This window comes from Odocoileus virginianus, chromosome 10, assembly GCF_023699985.2.
Source record: "Odocoileus virginianus isolate 20LAN1187 ecotype Illinois chromosome 10, Ovbor_1.2, whole genome shotgun sequence".
Taxonomy (NCBI): Eukaryota; Metazoa; Chordata; class Mammalia; order Artiodactyla; family Cervidae; genus Odocoileus; species Odocoileus virginianus.
Window position 1 is genome coordinate 11,819,275 of NC_069683.1, and position 8,414 is coordinate 11,827,688.

Below are 8,414 nucleotides of genomic sequence, written 5' to 3' on the forward strand. Positions count from 1 at the left end.
ATTTTTAAAAAATAATAATAATGCAACAAGAGAAAAAGTAAATCATGATATAGTAATAAAGAGGTTAATATATAGAATCTAAAATAAAAGGTCAAACTCAGAAACACAGAGTAGAAATATAGTTTCCAGGCACTGGGGGAAATAGGGAAAGTTGGTGAAAGGGTACAAGCTCTCAGCTGTAAGATGAATAAGATCAGAGGACTTAATGTATAGCCTGGTAACTATAGTTGACAACACCATATTGTGTAATTGAAATTCACTAAAAGAGTAGACCTTAAATATTCTCAACAAAAAAATAAATATGTGAGTTTGCAGAGTGATGGATGTATCATCACTAGCCATATATATATATATATATATATATATATATAAAATCACCACCATGTATACTTTAATTACGTTATGATTTCATTTGTCAATCCATCAACAAAGCTGAAATTAAAAATAAAATAAAAAATAGAAAAAAAGAATGCTTCTATGGACAAATTGGTGGTGGTGCTTTCATCGCTAAATCGTGTCTGACTCTTGTGACCCCATGGACTGCAGCCCACCAGGCTCCTCCATCTATGGGATTCTCCAGGCAAGAATACTGGAGTGGATTGTCATTTCCTTCTCCACAGGATCTTCCCAAACCAGGACTCAAACCTGGGTCTCCTGCATTGCAGGCAGATTCTTCACCACCTGAGCTACGAGGGAAGCCCATGGACTAATAGTGTCTGCCAAAAATTCATGTGTTGAAGTTCTAACCCTTAATGTGATGGTACTTGAGATGGAGTCTTTGGGAAGTAATTAGAGTCAGAGGAGGTACTGAGGGTAGAACCTTGATGATGGAATCAGCAGAAGAACCCGTTCTCTCTCTCCCGCTCTCTTGCTCTCCATGTTCATGTCAGGACACAGCCGGAAGGCAGACTCTGCAAGCCGGGAGGCGTGTCCTTACCAGGGGACCAAATCCACCAGCACCTTGATCTTGAGCTGCTGGCCTCAGAACTATGAGAATTACATTCCTGTTGCTTAACCACCCCATCTGATATTTTGCTATGGCAACAAGGCCTAATACAGGTGAGCATATCTACATACAATGATATTGAAAGAGCTCCAAAATGTATTACGAAACTTTTTTGAAAGTTGAAAAATATGTGTAATACATATGTATTATAATATGTGTATGTGTAATACAATGTAAATGTAAAACAGAAAACTGTTGATCAAATCCATGTATTCTCAGTGGTTTCCACTAACACTCCACAACTCAGATGTTAGCCTCTTTGCATTTAATAGAAAAAGTTCTCTGCTGCTACAAGGATCATCAAGGGAAGAGAAAGAGCCAATTAGTTTTCCGTCCTTTGAATACAGTGATCAGTTACTCCTCCACTTTCTGGAGGCCACACTCGGGTTTTCTGGCATGATGACAACTCTAGGCAATTAATTATGCCCTCAGGAGCTGAGGCAAAGAGTTAGGAAAAGTTTGCAAGGGGGCAAATTAATGCCATCCCTTGGGGGTTCTTCAGAAAGAAGTTTCTTTCCCTCCTTGAGATCCCCAGGAGCTTCAGGTAAGTAATTAAAGGCATGGTTGGAAGCTTCAAGAGCACATCCCCACTAAATGTGCAAGTCACTAATGAGGTCACAGTTCCCGACACCTGTAAGCGTACTGTGGACCTCAACCAGGACACAGCATCTGCCAGCATCCCCATTAGGTCCACAGAACCATAGGCTTAGCAGCAGCTGGGTTGCCATGCTGATGCAGAACGGAAACCATTTCTTTCCCATCTACCTCTTCCCCAGACAGGTGGCTCTCTCCGCTGCGAGGTGCCAGGCATTGTGCTGAGCACTTCATCCACTGGTCTGACCAACGAGGCACAGAACGCCCGTGCTCACCAGGACCCACAGCTCTCTTCTTCCAGGGTACCCGGTCAAATGCTCCCCCACCGATGGAAGGTGGACCAAAGTGGTACATGTCACTTACAGACCTGGCCCATAGAATCCCCCCTCGCACTGTCTCCCGTGTTCTCTTCCTCATCTGCCAGCTGGACAGTGACCCCTGGATGACCTCGACAAGCTTGGGTTAAAGCTGGTGAAGCCTGTAGCAGTCTACATCCTTGAACAGTGCCAGCCACATTAAACTGTGACACAGGTATTAAACCATTGAGATCTGGGAGTTATTTCTTATAAAACCAGTTAGTTTAGCTAGCTCATTCAGTCTATTTCACCATCTGGTGAAATCTCACCATTCAATCTATTTCACCATTTTTCATTTCACAAATTAAATCACATCATTTATTTACCCAACTAATGGCTCAAGGCCACCTCTGCCTTAATAGCCAAGGTCCTTTATCTCTTACATAATGATGGATACCATCTCTTCTCAGAACATCAACTTCGGTGTTCCTTTTCTTTTTTTATCATCATCATCAATAACTCTTTTTTGTTTTTAAATTATGTCCCTTGACAAACCACATATTGATGAAATCTATCTTTGGTCATCATTGAAAGATAAAGACCAAAAGATACTAGAAAATAAGACACAGTTAAACTGTATCTTCCTTTCACCAAATCTCTTCTTCGGCTACCAAAATGATGTTTTTAACCAACCTTGTCACAGATTTCACAAGGGAATATTAATAATAATTACAAGACTGTAAAGAGAGGTTGGTGATGAGTTGGGGATGAGATGACGTGGTCAGCTCAGAACCCACGCCTTGGCGGAGAACACACAGAAGAGGAGGGATCTATCACAGAGGAGGGTCACAGATCCTCCCTGGAGTGAAGCTGTTGTTCAGTCACTAAGATGTCTCCAACTCTTTGAGACCCCATGAGCTGCAGCACTCCAGGCTTCCCTGTCCTTCACAATTTCCCAGAGTTCGTTCAAACTCTGACTCATCCAAGTCAGTGGTGCCATCCAACCATCTCATCCTCGGTGTCCCCTTCTCCTCCTGCCCTCAGTCTTTCCCAGAATCAGTGTCTTTTCCAATGAATCAGCTCTTTGCATCAGGTGACTGAAGTACTGGAGCTTCAGCCTCAGCATCAGTCCTTCCAATGAATATTCAGAGTAGATTTCCTTTAGGATGGACTTGTTTGATCTCCTTGAGGTCCAAGGGACTCTCAAAAGTCTTCTCCAGCCCCACAGTTCAAAAGCATCAATTCTTCAGCACTCAGCCTTCTTTATGGTCCAACTCTCACATCCATACATGACTCCTAGAAAGAGTGCTTGACTGTATGGACCTTTGTCGGCAAAGTAATGTCTCTGCTTTTTAATACACAGTCTAGGTTTGTCACAGCTTTTCTTCCAAGGAGCAAGCGTCTTTTAATTTCATGGCTTGCAGCCACTGTCCACAGTGACTTTGGAGCCCAAGAAAATAAAGTCTGTTACTATTTCTACTGGGTGCCCCAGGCCCAGGGTCTGATGCTGGGAAGACTGTTTCCAAATCAAAGCTCAGTCTGCTCACTGCAGGACAGGCCAGTGATCGAGAGAGGAGGTGTTGATGTCTGGTGTCTGATGGCAGGCTAGTGCTGTAGAGTACATCTTATGGGGTCTGGGTGCCAGTTTCTTTTATAGAACAGAGGGGAGGAGGCCCGGAAGTGAAAAGGCCTTGTTATTGTTTAGTCACTAAAAAACTCTTTGCCACCCCATGACTGTAGCCCACCAGGCTCCTCTATCTATCTATCTATTCTCCAGGCAAAAACACGGGAGTGGTTTGCCATTTCCTTCTCCAGGGGATCTTCCTGGCCCAGGGATTGAACCTGCAACTCTTTATATCTCCTCCACTGGCAGGCAGGTTCTTTACCAATAGCGCCAGCTGGGAAGCCCAAAGAGGGAATAAATCTTGCCAAACATCTCTTGACTTGGCCAATATGGAGTGGGGGAGGGGTGAAATATATCAATTTCCTCTTTCCTGCCGCCATCCGCAGGTGGACAGGGTCAGAAGGTCTCCCTGAGAGTTGAACAAAGGCACTTTAGTTTGACATTCTGGCAGAGAGGCAGGTTCCCAGAGGCAGGCCATTATATATGCTTACAGCTACAGACCAGTCCATCCTAAAGGAAATCAGTCCTGAATATTCATTGGAAGGACTGATGCTGAAGCTCAAACTCCAATACTTTGGCCACCTGATGCAAAGAACTGACTCACTGGAAAAGACCCTGATGCTGGGAAAGATTGAAGGCAGGAGGAGAAGGGGACAACAGAGGATGAGATGGTTGGATGGCATCACCAACTCAATGGACATGAGTTTGAGGAGGCTCCGGGAGTTGGTGATGGACAGGGAGGCCTGGCGTGCTGCAGTCCATGGGGTCACAAAGAGTCGGAACCAACTGAGTGACTGAACTGAACTAAACTAAACAGCTATAGACAACATCATGTTACTGACTATAATAACAAAGCAATGAAAAACAAAGGCTAAAGTCAAAGAAACAGATCCAACGTGGAACTGGGTTTTGTTCTTCCCTGTTACAAGAGTCCCCTTCAGTTCAGTTCAGTCGCTCAGTCGTGTCCGACTCTTTACGGCCCCGTGAATCGCAGCACGCTAGGCCTCCCTGTCCATCACCAACTCCCGGAGTTTACTCAAACTCATGTCCAAACCACTTCAGTACTCTTGCCTTGAGAACCCCATGAACAGTATGAGAAGGCAAAATGACAGGACACTGAAAGAGGAACTCCCCAGATCAGTAGGTGCCCAATATGCTTCTGAAGATCAGTGGAGAAATAACTCCAGAAAGAATTCAGGGATGGAGATGGAGCCAAAGCAAAAACAATACCCAGTTGTGGATGTGACTGGTGATAGTAGCAAGGTCCGATGCTGTAAAAAGTCCCCTTAGCTGGTTTTAAAATCAGAGACTTCCAGGAGGACTGAAAGAAACTAATACTTCACTTGTGAAGATGGTACACGTATGCTTGCTTCCCTGGGAACAGCGCAGAAAAAGAGACTGAAAACGGCCTGGGGCTGTGACTGGGTTCTCAGTACCCCACCCACATGGGGAAGCCACTGCAGCCACTCTTGCTCCTGGTGCTGTTCTCCACTAGGAAGAAGTGCTGCGGCCGAGAATCCGCACTCGCCTGGAAGGGATCCATGAACCAGCTCAGACCTGATCCTCTGGGTTTCTGCTCCTGCACCTCCGGCCCTGTCCACGCTCCCAGTAGACTGCTGACAGCTACTGAGCACCACAGAATTCCTGGCTCTGACTCCAGCTCTTCCACCTCCAGCCCCACCTCCCACCAAGGTGGTAGCTGCTTGTACACCCTCGGGGACGATCTGACCCGTGCTCACTTCAAAGCCAGCTCTCTGAGTCTCTTTTTCGAAAACCTGTTTTCCCCAATTGCCATCTGACAACCTGAATTGCTTTCTCAGCACAGTCCTTTGGCGCCATCTAATGGCAACATGCAAAATCGCTGCCAGGCCTCACCTGCCTGCAAGAAAGGGAATTAAGCTGTATCTACAGATGCTGGGCGGAGAAGGAAATGGCAACCCAACTCCAGTATTCTTGCCTGGAGAATCCCAGGGACAGAGGAACCTGGTGGGCTGTTGTCCATAGGGTCACACAGACTCGGACATGACTGAAGCGACTTAGCATGCATTCATGCATTGGAGAAGGAAATGGCAACCCACTCCAGTGTTCTTGCCTGGAGAATCCCAGGGACGGAGGAGCCTGGTGGGCTGCCATCTATGGGGTCGCACAGAGTTGGACATGACTGAAAAATGACTTAGCAGCAGCAGCAGATGCTGGGAAAGACTGAAGGCAAGAGGAAAAGGGCACAACAGAGGATGAGATGGTTGGATGGCATCACTGACTCAGTGGACATGAGTTTGAGCAACCTCCGGGAGTTGGTGATGGACAGGGAGGCCTGGCATGCTGCAGTCCATGGGGTCACAAAGAGTCGGACATGGCAAAGTGACTGAACTGAACGGTTTATAAGGGAGCTTTCCAGGTGGCTCCGTGGTAAAGAATTCACCTTGCTTAATGGAGAGGACGAGGGAGGTGTGAGTTTCATCCCAAGGTCAGGAAGATCCCCTGGTGTAGGAAATAGCAATTGCGTGGACAGAGCGGCAAAGAGTTGAACACGATGCCTGAGCACACACACCATTTATAGGGTGATGCCTAGGCCCTCCTGTTTTTCTTCTGAGGGCCCAGGGACCATCCAGTAAGGGAGCCGTGGAAGCCCAGACAGGGTGGGAGAGCTGGAAGAACTTTGAGGAACAGGGCTAACCCTCTTTTCTCCCTGCCTCCTCCCCCTGCCCCCCAGGTGCCAACCAGGCTCTCCACCCTGGCAGACACACACTCAACCCAGAGCAAGAAGGTGGGCCCCTGTTTCCTCCAGCTTAGCTCAGAATCTAATACCAGAAATTTAACTTTCACTTTTTAACAAACTCCTTGCAACTGGAGGTACTCAAAAAAGCCTTGGGTTCACACTCATTTTGAAGAACTTGGTAAATCTGGACAACTATATCTTGAAATATGTTTTAGCTTACTTTTCTGAGTCAAGAAGAAACATGCTAAAGTGTTAAATTAGTCTCAACAAGAACTCCATAGTCAGTGGGGAAAATTATAAAATTTAGGAAAGTAAAAATAAAAGCTACTCATAACCCCCCACCATTGGGGGCTTCTCTGGAGGCTCAGTGGTACAGAATCCGCCTGCCAGTGCAGAAGACATGGGTTCAATCCCTGGTCTGGGAAGGTCCCACAGGCCATGGAGCAACTAAGTCTGTGTGTCACAACTACGGAGCCTGTGCTCTAGAGCCTGGGAACCTCAACACTGAGCCCCCTGGGCCTAGAGCCTGGGCTCTGCACCAGGAGAGGCCGCTGCGATGAGAAGCCTGCTCGCTGCAGCTAGAGAGCAGGTCCCGCTCACCACACCTAGAGAAGAGTCCTCAGAGCAACGAAGACCAGCACAGCCAAAAATAAATATTTTTTTAAAAAATTATAACCCCACCCTTACACCACTGTAGTGTTCTTTCTTATCTTCTTATGTACTTACCTGCTTCCTGGAATTATCTTCTTACAGTTCTATAAATTGCTTTTCTCACTTCAGCTTTACACATCATAAGAGCCCTAGTGATCACTTGATTTTTATATCCCATTGTAACCGAGCAGGACTCTGGGCCCTTCCCAGGACAGACCTCCCCCCACCCCTCACCTCCCCCACCGTGTCCTCTGCCTGCCTCTTGTCTGCAGAAAAATTTTAGCGGAAGAATAAACTTAGGGGCTTCCATAGTGGTCCAGGGGATAAGAATCCCCCTGCCAGAGCAGGGGATACAGTTCCGCCCCTGGTCTGGGAAGATTCCACACGCCATGGAGCAACTCAACCCATACATCATGACTATAGAGCCTGCGGGCTCCAACAACTGAAGCCCCTACACCCGAGGGCCCAGGTTCCGCCACAGGAGAGCAGACCCCGATCGCGGCAACTAGAGAAAGCCTACACGCAGCAATAAGACCCAACAGAGCCAGAAACAGGATACGTTCAATCAGAGAAGTGAGAAAACCCAGAAGAAAAGCAGCCAAATGGGACAAAATAATAGCAGTTTAGCCTTTAGAGTCAAGAACATTTAGTTCCTCCTCAAGGGCTGTGAAGTCAAAGCGAAAATCATTCGGTCATAACCGACTCTATTGCAACCCCATGGGCTGTAGCCCGCCAGGTTCCTCTGCCCATGGGATTCTCCAGGCAAGAATACTGGAGTGGGTAGCCATTCCCTTCTCCAGGGGATCTGCTAGACCCAAGGATCGAACCCGGGTCTGCTGCACTGCAGGCGGATTCTTCACCGTCTGAACCACCAGGGAAGGCCTCACCGCCTATAGATTCATCTGTTTCCAAAACCAGTGCTAAACCCGAGGCTCTAACGGGATTCCATGCTTCCAGGCTCCCAACAGCCTGAGCTCCATGCAGGGACCAGCACGTCAGGACTCTGCCCTGGAAACTGATGGATGGCCTCCCAGGGCTCGTAGACTAACCTCCCCTTTCCTCACGAAGCTCCAACCGATGGGCCCCGACCACGTCTCGGGCTTCATTCTGGGCCCTCAGCTCCGTCACCAGCAAGGCCCCAAAGACCACAGCCTTCTCACTGCTCTTCAAATGCCAAACCCACTCCTGCCACGGGTTTGTCCCAGGCTGCCCCCCACCCTGCCCACTCCCTCGGGGCTGCTCTCTCATTCCAGCCGGAAGGGACCGACAGATTCGTGTCCAATTCCTTCTTCACTTCCTGCCTCTCCTGTAGGCCCTTAAATTCCACAAGGGCAGTGAGCACGGCTTTTTTTTTTCCCCCACAAACGTACATACCAAGGGCCCACTACCGGCCCACAGTACTTGATCAAAACAAATTTAAGTTGATTTAAAAAAAAAAAAAAACCAGCGGCACCTCTTAGGTGTTTCAGATGCCCTGGGCAATATGCGGACTGTCTCGGCACGTCACAGCGTCGCAGCGTCACA

At 47.6% G+C, this 8,414-nt stretch overlaps 1 protein-coding gene across 1 annotated transcript in view; it reads right to left on the reverse strand.

The window, feature by feature from the left end:
- Positions 1-8,414, reverse strand: part of LOC110138512 (olfactory receptor 4B1-like) — a 33,090-nt gene extending 24,676 nt beyond the window's left edge. The window contains exon 1 of the mRNA XM_070472990.1: positions 8,344-8,414. The gene's annotated coding sequence lies outside the window, so the exon portion shown is untranslated. The remainder of the gene's footprint in view (positions 1-8,343) is intronic.